This window comes from Triticum aestivum, chromosome 2A (assembly GCF_018294505.1).
Source record: "Triticum aestivum cultivar Chinese Spring chromosome 2A, IWGSC CS RefSeq v2.1, whole genome shotgun sequence".
Lineage (NCBI taxonomy): Eukaryota > Viridiplantae > Streptophyta > Magnoliopsida > Poales > Poaceae > Triticum > Triticum aestivum.
The window spans coordinates 13,798,914-13,810,632 of record NC_057797.1 but is presented as its reverse complement, the minus strand read 5'-3'; the positions used below and the strand labels follow the sequence as shown (position 1 = coordinate 13,810,632).

The following is an 11,719-nucleotide window of genomic DNA, read 5'->3' as shown; positions in this document are numbered from 1 at the left end:
GGGTGTCCTGGATTAGGGGGTCTCCGGACAGCCGGACTATATCCTTTGGCCGGACTGTTAGACTATGAAGATACAAGATTGACACTACAAGAAATATGTCAACTTGTCACGAGCACTATTGGTCACTGGATGGTCACTGTTCTCAATTTGTGACCTTTTTGTGACCAAAAACATAAGGTCAAAAGCTGGCGGTCATAAACTGACTATAGCGACCTTTCTTCTGGAATGGTCGTAGACGTTTATGACCAAAATACGTCTACTGTGGCATTTTGGTCACTAGCAACCTCCCCAGGTCACATAGGCATCCAGCATGGCAATCTGATGTGGCACAAGATTCAGCCCGGTCCAATTCGATTTTCTGCATGGGCCTAGCCCAACAATTCGGCCTTTTTAATGTATTTTTTCCTGCCAGTTACATAGGCCAAGCCCATTTCAGCCTTTTATTTATTTCTGGGTCGGGGCCTTTTAACTTTGTTTGGGCCATTATATTTTGGGGCTGGTCCCATTTGTCATCTTCTCACACATTAGGCCCACTTGACAGAAAATTCAAAATTGCTCAGATTATTCTCATAAGTGGGTCCCACAAGTCAGGTTTCCATTGCACACATTTTCAAATCACATACATAATCAATATTTCAAACGGAATAGTACAAATGTAGTTCATCAAATAACACTAACTAAGTCTACTACAATCTGTACATAGTCTATTACAACCCAAATATGCCTACTATTACAATATAACAATATTTACAGTCTATTACAGTCAAACAAAAGAGACAACTCTTTGCTGAGTAGGGCTATCCGGCTTTGAACTTCAAATTTCATAGACCTCCTGTTCGTCAATTGCAAGCACCATGCACCTTGGTTGGACATGAAGTGCTTATCCTCGGTTGCACCATGCACCTTTGATGAAAAAGCTGCGGTTGATCGCTAAAACCTATGAATATCAAAAAGACCTATTCAGTACAAAAAGTAGATCACGACAATATGTCAGTAGTAATAAATACAGAATCTGAACAAAAAAACTACTCCCAGTTAGAATTATTTTTGTTTTGGTAAGGTATAAGAGCAGCAGGTGAAGATAACATGAACAGATTGTTTGATCAGATAAGCTATATGATTGTATCAACACATGTGTAATGCATGGTACTGGTCAAATCCATGATATGAGACATAGATAAACCAGTAGTCTAAGATTAAAAATTCTATAGTCTAAATCAGTAACAGTTTAACAGTCTGTGGTCTAAGTTTCCAAGCTTGTCTACTAAAGAAATTGTATCAACTTAACAATTAGTCATGCATACGTGTTTGACATCAAAAACATACAGCAGTGCATTCTCGAGATTGACAATTAGGATGCATGCTCTGAACATACAGAAGTTCTACAGAGCAGCAGTAATGGCATCACAGTTGAGTTGCCAGACCAAAACAAAGTCATGTATGTATGTATGTATGTATGTATGTATGTATGTATGTATGTATGTATGTATGTATGTAACAAAATCAGCCAAACTTAATATTCATCATCAGCTGATTAAAAGCAGTGGATAATAGTATAGTTCATCAAATGATATGGGCAGCTAGCCAAGTTTCCTAATGGGAAGATATCACAAGAGCAAACAAAGAAATGTATATTTTAAACTAGACTAGATTGCAGGGGGGAAAGGAGACGAGATGTGTGGCGTTACCAAGGTAACACTCCTAATTTTTCTCATGAAAGGATCATGATAGACATAGGCAGCTACCAATAGGAAGAGGAAAATGGAAAATGCAGGCTACATGACCGAGGTTCTACCAACAAGAACCAACCAAATTAACCCAACAAATTAGTCAGATGAGGCAAGCAGCCCATATGCATAAGGGTGGATTGTTCAGTTCACTTCAGTTGAAGCTACCTAGAAGAGAATGTCAGGACAACCGGCTGGGTTCACTTCTTGTGCACCCTACAGACTGGGGAGTTTGGCTGCATGCATCTGTGTTGTTGAAATCGATGGCTAGGCCGACCGGGCTCGTGTCCTTCAGGCTCGATGACTTGCGCTTCTGCTGCAGCACCAAGAATGACATTGTTAATGTAGTCAAGGTAGCCAGGCAGTAGGGTAATTCAGGTTTCGACTAATAGTTGTACTGCCTGTGCTGTGTGTGTACCAGATTGAATTAAATCAGTAAACACTTGAGCTTTTATGGTTGGGTTGGTTGGTGCTTTTACCTTGGTGGAATTGCTGGCGGAGTGCTTCCTTTCGGACCGATGTTTTTGCTCCTTATCCAGTAAGCACAGTAGCGTCTTGTTGGCATCGTCAACAGCTCTTTTCTCCTTGAATAACTTAACCTTGAATTAAACATGCAAAAGAAACTTCAAACTGTCAAGACTACATTAGTTTTGCATGAAGCAATGTTCACTGAGAGGGCGATAAGTTGCAGGTACAGAACATAGGTGTTGCAAGTACAAGAGTGAGATAACATGTTACCTCCTCTTCTTTTTTTAGGTTGGTCTTGAGTATCTTCTTGTCCCTCTGCGGCGCTTGCACTTGTTCAGTAACCTGCGCGTGAGTAAGATGAATGTTGGAGGACCAGGTTGGTTAAACAGCACTGCACTAGTAATTATACAAAGCAGCCACCGCAGTAGCATACAGGAGTATCATGCAAGCAAGCAGAGTGTTCAATGATGGTGATGGAGCTCTATAGTTGATCCAACACCAAATCACCTGATTGAAGGTGATGGAGCTCTACTACAGTTGACAGACCAAAAACAAACAATGTAACAAGACCAACTAGACAAACTGAATATGCATCAAGTGATTAAAATCCATGGAAGATATAATTAGTCATCAACTGACACAACAAACTAATTTTCCTTTCCCAATGGCAGAGCACACAAGAGCAGACAGTAAATCATATCCAGAATGTAGCAATCAGTGGATAACAGGAGCCATCAAGCATGAAATCGACTGATAATATGAGCGAGGAAAGGGATACGGGGTGTGGTGATGTTACTGACGTCGGGGGCGTCCCTGAGGCGCTTGCGTAGGTCGTCGCTCTCCCAGGCGAGCTCATCGCATGACTCCATGGCGCGCTTGAGGTCGCGCTCGTAGAGGCCGCACTCCTTCTCGAGCCTGACTGGGCGGCGAGCTGGTCGCGCGCGGCCGCCACGACCTCCTTCTCCTCCGTGCAGCGCCAGATCCCCTCCGCGTTCATCGCCGACTCGTTCTGCACGCACGGCATGGGGCCGTTCCGATCCATCAGGCATTCTGGCGAACAGGTATAGTGCGCGAGTAACCGCCATAGCAGAATGGACGGGGGAGGGGGGAGGGGGCGGACTGACCCTGAGGAGGTCGATGCATTGGGCGGCAGCATGGAGGTCCTCCTCGAGCGCGAAGACGCGGTCCTGGAGGCAGCCGCGCAGGTCCTACGAGACGGTGAGGTTGAGGCGGAGCGAGCGGTCGGGCACGGGGAGGCAGGGGGCATACTTTGTCTGGCGAAGCACCCCACCCACGCCGCCGGCGAGCCACTGGTCTAGCTGGTGGTGGTGCTGCATGATGGCTGCGCCCTGGACCGGATCCGGTGCTGCACCTCTAGCCCGCGGATCCAGAGCTCGGTCGCCATGGCTGCGCCGTGGGCTAGGGTTTCGGGTGGTTGGGAAAGAAGTAAAAGGTGGGGGGCGCCGGCGGTGGTGGGGTAGAGGAGAGGGTGGGGGTCTCCGGCGGTCTCGGACGAGGTGAGGGGCGCGCGCGAGCGGCAGAGGGGCGAGTGGCGCAGGGGAGGGGAGAAAGGAAGGAGAATAGAGCGAGGGGAGAAAGAAAGGAGGCGGCGGGGGGTGGATGGAAAATGTGCAGAGGACTCACGAGATCTAGGGTTTCGGCTTAGGTGGGCTTCGGGTGAGGACAGCCGTTGGATCCGGGAGCATCTGACGGTGATCCATCCACGATCCACGTGAAAGGCCAACAGACCAATCAAAATGCAATACACGCGTACCATGTAATGACCATCTAAATTGGTCATAGTTAACTAAAAAATTGGTCATAGTTGACTAAAAATTCATTTTCTACTTTTCAAGTGCCCAAAATGAGTTTTTTGTGAAGGACCTACCATATATTTGTTGCAATATTGGACCAAATCATTTTTATAAAGTAGTAGGCCATGTATAATGCACGATTTACAAAATGGTTGGGTGTCAAAATTTTCGATCCACCTCTCGTGAAAAAGACAAATTTCCGCCGATTCAGCTGGAAGCGGGTCAAATTTGAACTGCAGCTGCCTCATAGTTTGCTATTTATTTTTTCCAAAAGTCATTTCTAGGTATATAAGTACCTATTTAATCAGAGAAACACCAAAAAAATTCCAAGATTCAACCACTAGCTAGGAACGGTCATTCCTGTCGTTTTGACCGCATTTTGAAACGGGCATAAAAATTACAAAAAAATCAAAAAATTGGGAAAACTTCGCATTGTGTCATTATATGTGGCCAAGTTCCCAGGAAAAATAACAAACTTGTAATATGGCAATTATTTAAAAAAAGTTCTCAGAAACGAGCTATCACGTGTGGAGATCAATGGCTTTCAAGCCAAATGATCAATCTTACGGCCACATTCGTGGCATAGTTTGTTCAAATGATCTCATATTGTGCACAAGGGTGCATATTGGAATGGCAAACAATGTTGCCTAAGGAAGTTTTCATTTTCTTTGCACGGAAAATCCATTTTCCATTTTCCGAGTGCCCGAATTGAGTTCTTTTTGTGAAGGATCTACCATATATTTGTTGCAAAATTGGACCAAAACATTTTTCTAAAATACTAGGCCATATTTGATTCACAATTGACCAAATGGTTGGGTGTCAAAAGTTTTGATCCACCTATGGTGAAAAAGACAAATTCCTGCCGATTCAATTGCAAGTGGGTCAAATTTGAACTGCAGCTGCCTCATAGTTTGCTCTTTATTTTTTCCAAAAATCATTTCTAGGTACATAAGTATCTACTTAATCAGAGAAACACCTAAAAAATTCCAAGATTCAACCACTGGCTAGGAACGGTCATGCCCGCGGTTTTGACCGCATTTTGAAACGGGCATAAAAAATTCAAAAAAATTCAAAAAATTGGGAAACCTTTGCATTGTGTCATTATATGTGACCAGGTTTCCAGCAAAAATAATAAACTTATAATACGCGTGAAGATTTAGGGTTTTCAAGCCAAATGATCAATCTTATGGCCACATTCATGGCATAGTTTGTTCAAATGATCTCATATTATGCACAAGGGTGCATATTGGAATGGCAAACAATGTTGCCTAAGGGAGTTTTCATTTTCTTTGTACGAAAAATCAATTTTTCATTTTTCGAGTGCCCAAAAGGAGGTTTTTTGTGAAGGACCTCCCAAATAATTGTTGCAAAATTGGATGAAATCAATTTTATAAAATACTAGGACATATTTAATGCACAATTGACAAAATGGTTGGGTGTAAAAAGTTTTGATCCACCTCTCGTGAAAAAGACAAATTTCCGCCGATTCAATTGGAAGCGGGTCAAATTTGAACTGCAGCTGCCTCATAGTTTGCTATTTATTTTTTCCAAAAATCATTTCTAGGTACATAAGTACCTATTTAATCAGAGAAACACCAAAAAAAATTCAAGATTCAACCACTAGCTAGGAACGGTCATTCCCGCCGTTTTGACCGCATTTTGAAACGGGCATAAAAAATTCAAAAAAAATCAAAAAATTGGGAAACCTTCGCATTGTGTCATTATATGTGGCCAAGTTCCCAGGAAAAATAACAAACTTGTAATACGACAATTATTTTAAAAAAGTGTTCTCAAAATCGAGCTATCACGTGTGGATATCAATGGCTTTCAAGCCAAATGATCAATCTTATGGCCACATTCATGGCATAATTTGTTCAGATGATCCCATATTGTGCGCAAGGGTGTATATTGTAATGGAAAACAATGTTGCCTAAGGAAGTTTTCATTTTCTTTGGACAAAAAAACCATTTTCCATTTTTCGAGTGCCCAAAAGGAGGTTTTTTTGTGAAGGACCTCCCAAATAATTGTTGCAAAATTGGACCAAATCATTTTTATAAAATACTAGGCCATATTTAATGCACAATTGACAAAAATTTTGGGCGTCAAAAGTTTTGATCCACCTCTGGTGAAAAAGACAAATTCCCACCGATTCAGTAGGAAGCGGGTCAAATTTGAACTGCAGCTGCCTCATAGTTTACTATTTATTTTTTCCAAAAATCATTTATAGTTACATAAGTACCTATTTAATCATAAATACATGGTTTGATGGCGATACGTCGAGGTTTGGGCGGTGGCCAAGGCCCCCAACTCTAGAGCGCATAAACTCGCATGCCCGACGCGTGGTCACCGTGTGACCGTGGCGTTGCCATGTGTTCTGGGCAGCCTAGGCACGTCTAGTTGGTTGGGCACTCCCCAGGTAGGTTCTAGGAAGAAAATTACAACATAAGATTCTCACGAGGAGACCGATGGATGCTCAAACATGAATTAGTAGCCAAGTGTTTGATTAGCGATACGGGAAATGCACATGGCCAATGGGCGTGAGTTTTTGCTGAGGATGATCATCTACTAAGAAGAATGTCTTCGCAAATTTTCAGATCAAAAGGAGGATCCTAGGTGGTACTTGCTTTGCAAAGTACCACACTGGACAGAAATATGAATGTTGAAGCTGGGCTCAAAATAATGAATGGAAAGCACTGTAGAAAATTGATACCATTTGGACATGCCAAAGTGGTACTTCCTTCACAATGCTCTTCTATGGACAGAAACTTGGGAAAAATAGTGAGAGAAATTGGATGAATGAAATGAGCTCAAATTTGGTGTAGGTAAGTTACATAGGTATGGTTATGCCTTGGTAGATTTTAAGATCATTTTGGTAAGCCTAGATAGTACTTACTTCACAAAGCTTCTCTCGAGGTAGAAACTTTGGAAATTTCCTAAGATTTACTAGGAAAATGGAGCTGAATATTATCATGTGGCAATGATTTGGGTATGGAAGAGTGCCCAAAGAGTTTGAGGTTAATAGGAGGGGTCTAGATAACACTTGCTTTGCAACGTGCCAATCTGGCCATATAAAATATAAATTGAACCTGGGCTCACATAGATAATTTTCCTGAGCTGCAATTTGGAGGAGGGTGATAATTTGGGCATATGAAGGAACTGTATAAATTTCATGTCATTTGGATATATAAAAAAGGTACTTCCTTCACAATGCTTCTAGGTGGACAAAAACTTTGGAAATTTGCCGAGCAAGATTTGCCAGGAAAATGGAGCTGAATTTTGTCATGCGGAAATGATTTGGATAGGAAAGAGTGCCCAATAATTCCGAGGGCAATCAAGAATATATAAATAGCAGTTCCTTCATAAAGTGATGTTGTGAACAGAATAGGAAAATGAATATTGTTGAATTATTTTTGAACTAGGCAAGGAAGTATTTTTACATATTTGACGACGATATGACCCAAAGAATTTATGAGATTTTTTGGGAATTTTCGGAATGACAGAAATATAGGTTGCTTCACCTAGGGCAAAAATTGACACATGGACATGACACATAGGCAAAACGGATGAGGTGGCGCCAAGTCATACCAATCCACCACAATTGACAAGGTTATGACCATCTATACTGGCCATGATCAGCTAGAAATAAAGCAGCGGACAAGTGCTATCTGCTTTATGACCATTTCGTGTAAGGAAATTATGACCTTTCTGACCAAAATGGTCGCAATGGTTTAGGGTTTGGAGCCCCCCGAACAGCTTTTGACCAATTGGTCTAAAATGGTCATAGATTTATGACCAATTCTTCCAGGGTCAATGACAGAAGGTCATAAGTTGACATATTTCTTGCAGTGTGAAGACTTCGTCTCGTGTCCGAATGGAACTCTACTTGGCGTGGAAGGCAAGCTAGGCAATACGGATATGTACATCTCCTCCTTTGTAACCGACCTTGTGTAACCCTAGCCCCCTCCGGTGTCTATATAAACCAGAGGGTTTTAGTCTGTAGGACAACATACAATCATACCATAGGCTAGCTTCTAGGGTTTAGCCTCTCTGATCTCGTGGTAGATCTACTCTTGTACTACCCATATCATCAATATTAATCAAGAAGGACGTAGGGTTTTACCTCCATCACGAGGGACCGAACCTAGGTAAAACATCGTGTTCCCTGCCTCCTATTACCATCCGCCTTAGACGCACAGTTCGGGACCCCCTACCCGAGATCCGACGGTTTTGACACCGACATTGGTGCTTTCATTAAGAGTTCCTCTGTGTCGTTGCCGTTAGGCTTGATGGCTCCTTCTATCATCGATAGCGATGCAGTCCAGGGTGAGACTTTTCTCCCCGGACAGATCTTTGTGTTCGGCGGCTTCGCACTACAGGCCAACTCGCTTGGCCATCTGGAGCAGATCGAAAGTTACCCCCTAGCCACCAGGTCAGGTTTGGAAGATTAAACTACGCGGACGATATCCGCGGAGACTTGATCTTCGACGGATTCGAGCCTCTGCCTTGTGCGTCACGCGGTCATGATGAGTACGATTTAGCTCTACCATCAGACAGTGTTCAGGAGATCGCATCGGCAGCCGCTCCGACCCTCAATTCGGAGCCAGTTGCGTCGTCCATGGACGGGTGGTTGGACCCCACCACGGAAGCCTTATCCTCATCGACGATCGAGCCGAACATCGACCTTACCCTGCACGAGAACTGTGCTGTCAAACTGCCGGATCCTTCTCCGGCCACGGACTCCGAACCACCGGCGCCCGTTCCTAGCGAATTCGATTGGGCGTCGATCATGGAGTTTACCTCCATGGATATCTTTCAGCACTCGCCCTTTGGTGACATACTGAACTCATTAAGGCCTCTCTCCTTGTCAGGAGGATCCTGGCCGAACTATGTCCGGCAGGATTGGGATGCGGACGACGAAGAAACTCGCGGCCCACCCACCACCCACTTAGTAGCCACCGTCGATGACTTAACTGACATGGTCGACTTCGACTCCGAAGACATCGACGGTATGGACGACGATGCGGGAGACGAAGAGGAAGCACTGCCCACAGGGCACTGGATAGCCAAAGAAGGCAACGGCGACGAGACAGCGGAGGATGACCCCTCCAAGAAGCAACCCAAGCGCCGACGTCAGCGGCGCCGCTCTAATTCCCGCCAAAGCAAAAGTAGTGATACCGGCACAGGAGATAATAACACTACGGATAGTGCCGAAGATGGCAACAATCCCCTCCAACACGATCTAGGACAAGAGGATGGAAAGGCCAGCCCTCCAAAGAGAGCGGCAGATGGAGAGGCGGAGGATAATAATTACATGCCCCCCTCTGAAGAAGAGGCAAGCCTCGACGATGCCGAATTCGTCGTGCCAGAGGATCCCGTCGAACAAGAATGCTTCAAGCGCCGGCTTATAGCCACGACAAATAGCCTTAAGTAAAAGCAGCAGCAACTTCAAGCTGATCAAGATCTGCTAACTGACAGATGGACTGAAGTCCTCGCTGCCGAGGAATATAAAATCGAGCGCCCCTCCAAGAGTTACCCAAAATGCAGGTTGCTACCTCGACTGGAGGAAGAAGCGTATGACGCGGCTGATCGGCCACATCGTGGCCGCGATAGAGAGGCATTCCAGCCAAAAACTCAGCTTGCACCCCGACGCCATTCAAATAAAAAGGCATGGGGAAATACGCCAGACCTGCGAGACGTATTGGAGGACAAAGAAAAACATGCAAGATTGATCTACGGATCATGAGGGCACGCCCCTATGCAAGACAATAAACGTCACACCGGATACACTAAAAGTATGTCCGGCCGGGCCGACCACAGCGGACACGACTCATTCGAGCTGCGTCGCAACATAGCCCAATACAGAGGCGCCGCACACCCCCTATGCTTCACAGATGAAGTAATGGATCATCAAATCCCAGAGGGTTTCAAACCCGTAAATATTGAATCATATGACGGAACAACAGATCCTGCGGTATGGATCAAGGATTTCCTCCTCCACATCCACATGGCCCACGGTGATGACTTACACGCCATCAAATACCTCCCACTAAAGCTCAAAGGAACATCGCGGCATTGGCTTAACAGCTTGCCAGCAGAGTCCATTAGCTGCTGGGAAGATCTGGAGGCCGCATTCCTCGACAAATTTCAGGGCACTTACGTGCAACCACCAGATGCTGATGACTTGAGCCACATAATTCAGCAGCCAGAAGAATCGGCCAGACAATTCTGGACTTGGTTCCTAACAAAGAAAAATTAAATCGTCGACTGTCCGGATGTAGAGGCCCTAGCAGCTTTCAAACACAAGATCCGCGACGAGTGGCTAGCCCGGCACCTTGGCCAAGAAAAGCCGAAATCTATGGCAGCCCTTATGACACTTATGACCCGCTTTTGTGTGAGAGAAGACAGCTGGCTGGCTCGCAGTAATAACATATCAAAGAACCATGGTACTCCGGATACCAAGGACGGCAATGGCAGGTCACGTCGAAATAAACATAAGCCCCGCATTAACAGCGACAATACCGAGGATACGTCAGTCAATGCCGGATTCAAAGGCACTAAACCCGGTTAGCGAAAAAACCCATTTAAAAGAAGCACTCCGGGCCCGTCCAGTTTGGACCACATACTCGATCGCTCGTGCCAAATACACGGCACCCCCGACAAGCCATCCAAACACACCAATAGGGATTGTTGGGTATTCAAGCAGGTCGGCAAGTTAACTGGATGCACAAATGGGCTTCCTCAAATGCCCTAGGTCTTCGTGAGCAAGCAAGTTGGATGCACACCCACTAGTTTCTTTTGTTGAGCTTTCATACATTTATAGCTCTAGTGCATCCGTTGCATGGAAATCCCTACTCCTCGCATTAACATCAATCGATGGGCACCTCCATGGCCCATTGATTAGCCTCATTGATGTGAGACTTTCTTTTTTGTTTCTTCTCCACATAACCCCCCTCATTATATTCTATTCCACCTATAGTGCTATGTCCATGGCTCGCACTCATATATTGCATGAAAGTTTATAGGTTTGAGATTACTAAAGTATGAAACAATTGATTGGCTTGTCATCGGGGTTGTGCATGATGAGAGCATTCTTGTGTGACGAAAATGAAACATGACTAAACTATATGATTTTGTAGGGATGAACTTTCTTTGGCCATGTTATTTTGAGAAGACATAATTGCCTAGTTAGTATGCTTGAAGTATTATCATTTTTATGTCAATATGAACTTTTGTCTTGAATTTTTCGGATCTAAATATTCATACCACAATTAAGAAGAATTACATTGAAATTATGCCAAGTAGCACTCCGCATCAAAAATTCTATTTTTATCATTTACCTACTCGAGGACGAGCAGGAATTAAGCTTGGGGATGCTGATACGTCTCCAATGTATCTATAATTTTTGATTGCTCCATGCTATATTATCTACTATTTTGAATGTTTATGGGTTTATTATACACTTTTATATCATTTTTGGGACTAACCTATTAACCCAGAGCCCAGTGCCAGTTTCTGTTTTTACCCTGTTTTAGGGTTTTGAAGAAAAGGAAAATCAAACGGAGTCCAATTGACCTGAAACTTCACGGAACTCATTTTTGGAAGGAAAGAAGCCCAGAAGACTTGGAGTGCACGTCGGGGGATCTGCGAGGAGGTCACGAGGCAGGGGGCGCGCCCACCCACCCTGGGCGCGCCCTCCACCCTGGGCGCGCC

The 11,719-nt window shown here is 44.4% G+C and overlaps 1 pseudogene; it reads right to left on the bottom strand.

Annotated features, from left to right (window-relative positions):
- Window positions 1-1,908: 1,908 nt before the first annotated feature.
- LOC123191326 (uncharacterized) lies at window positions 1,909-3,532 on the bottom strand (annotated as a pseudogene).
- Between the last annotated feature and the right edge of the window lie 8,187 nt (window positions 3,533-11,719).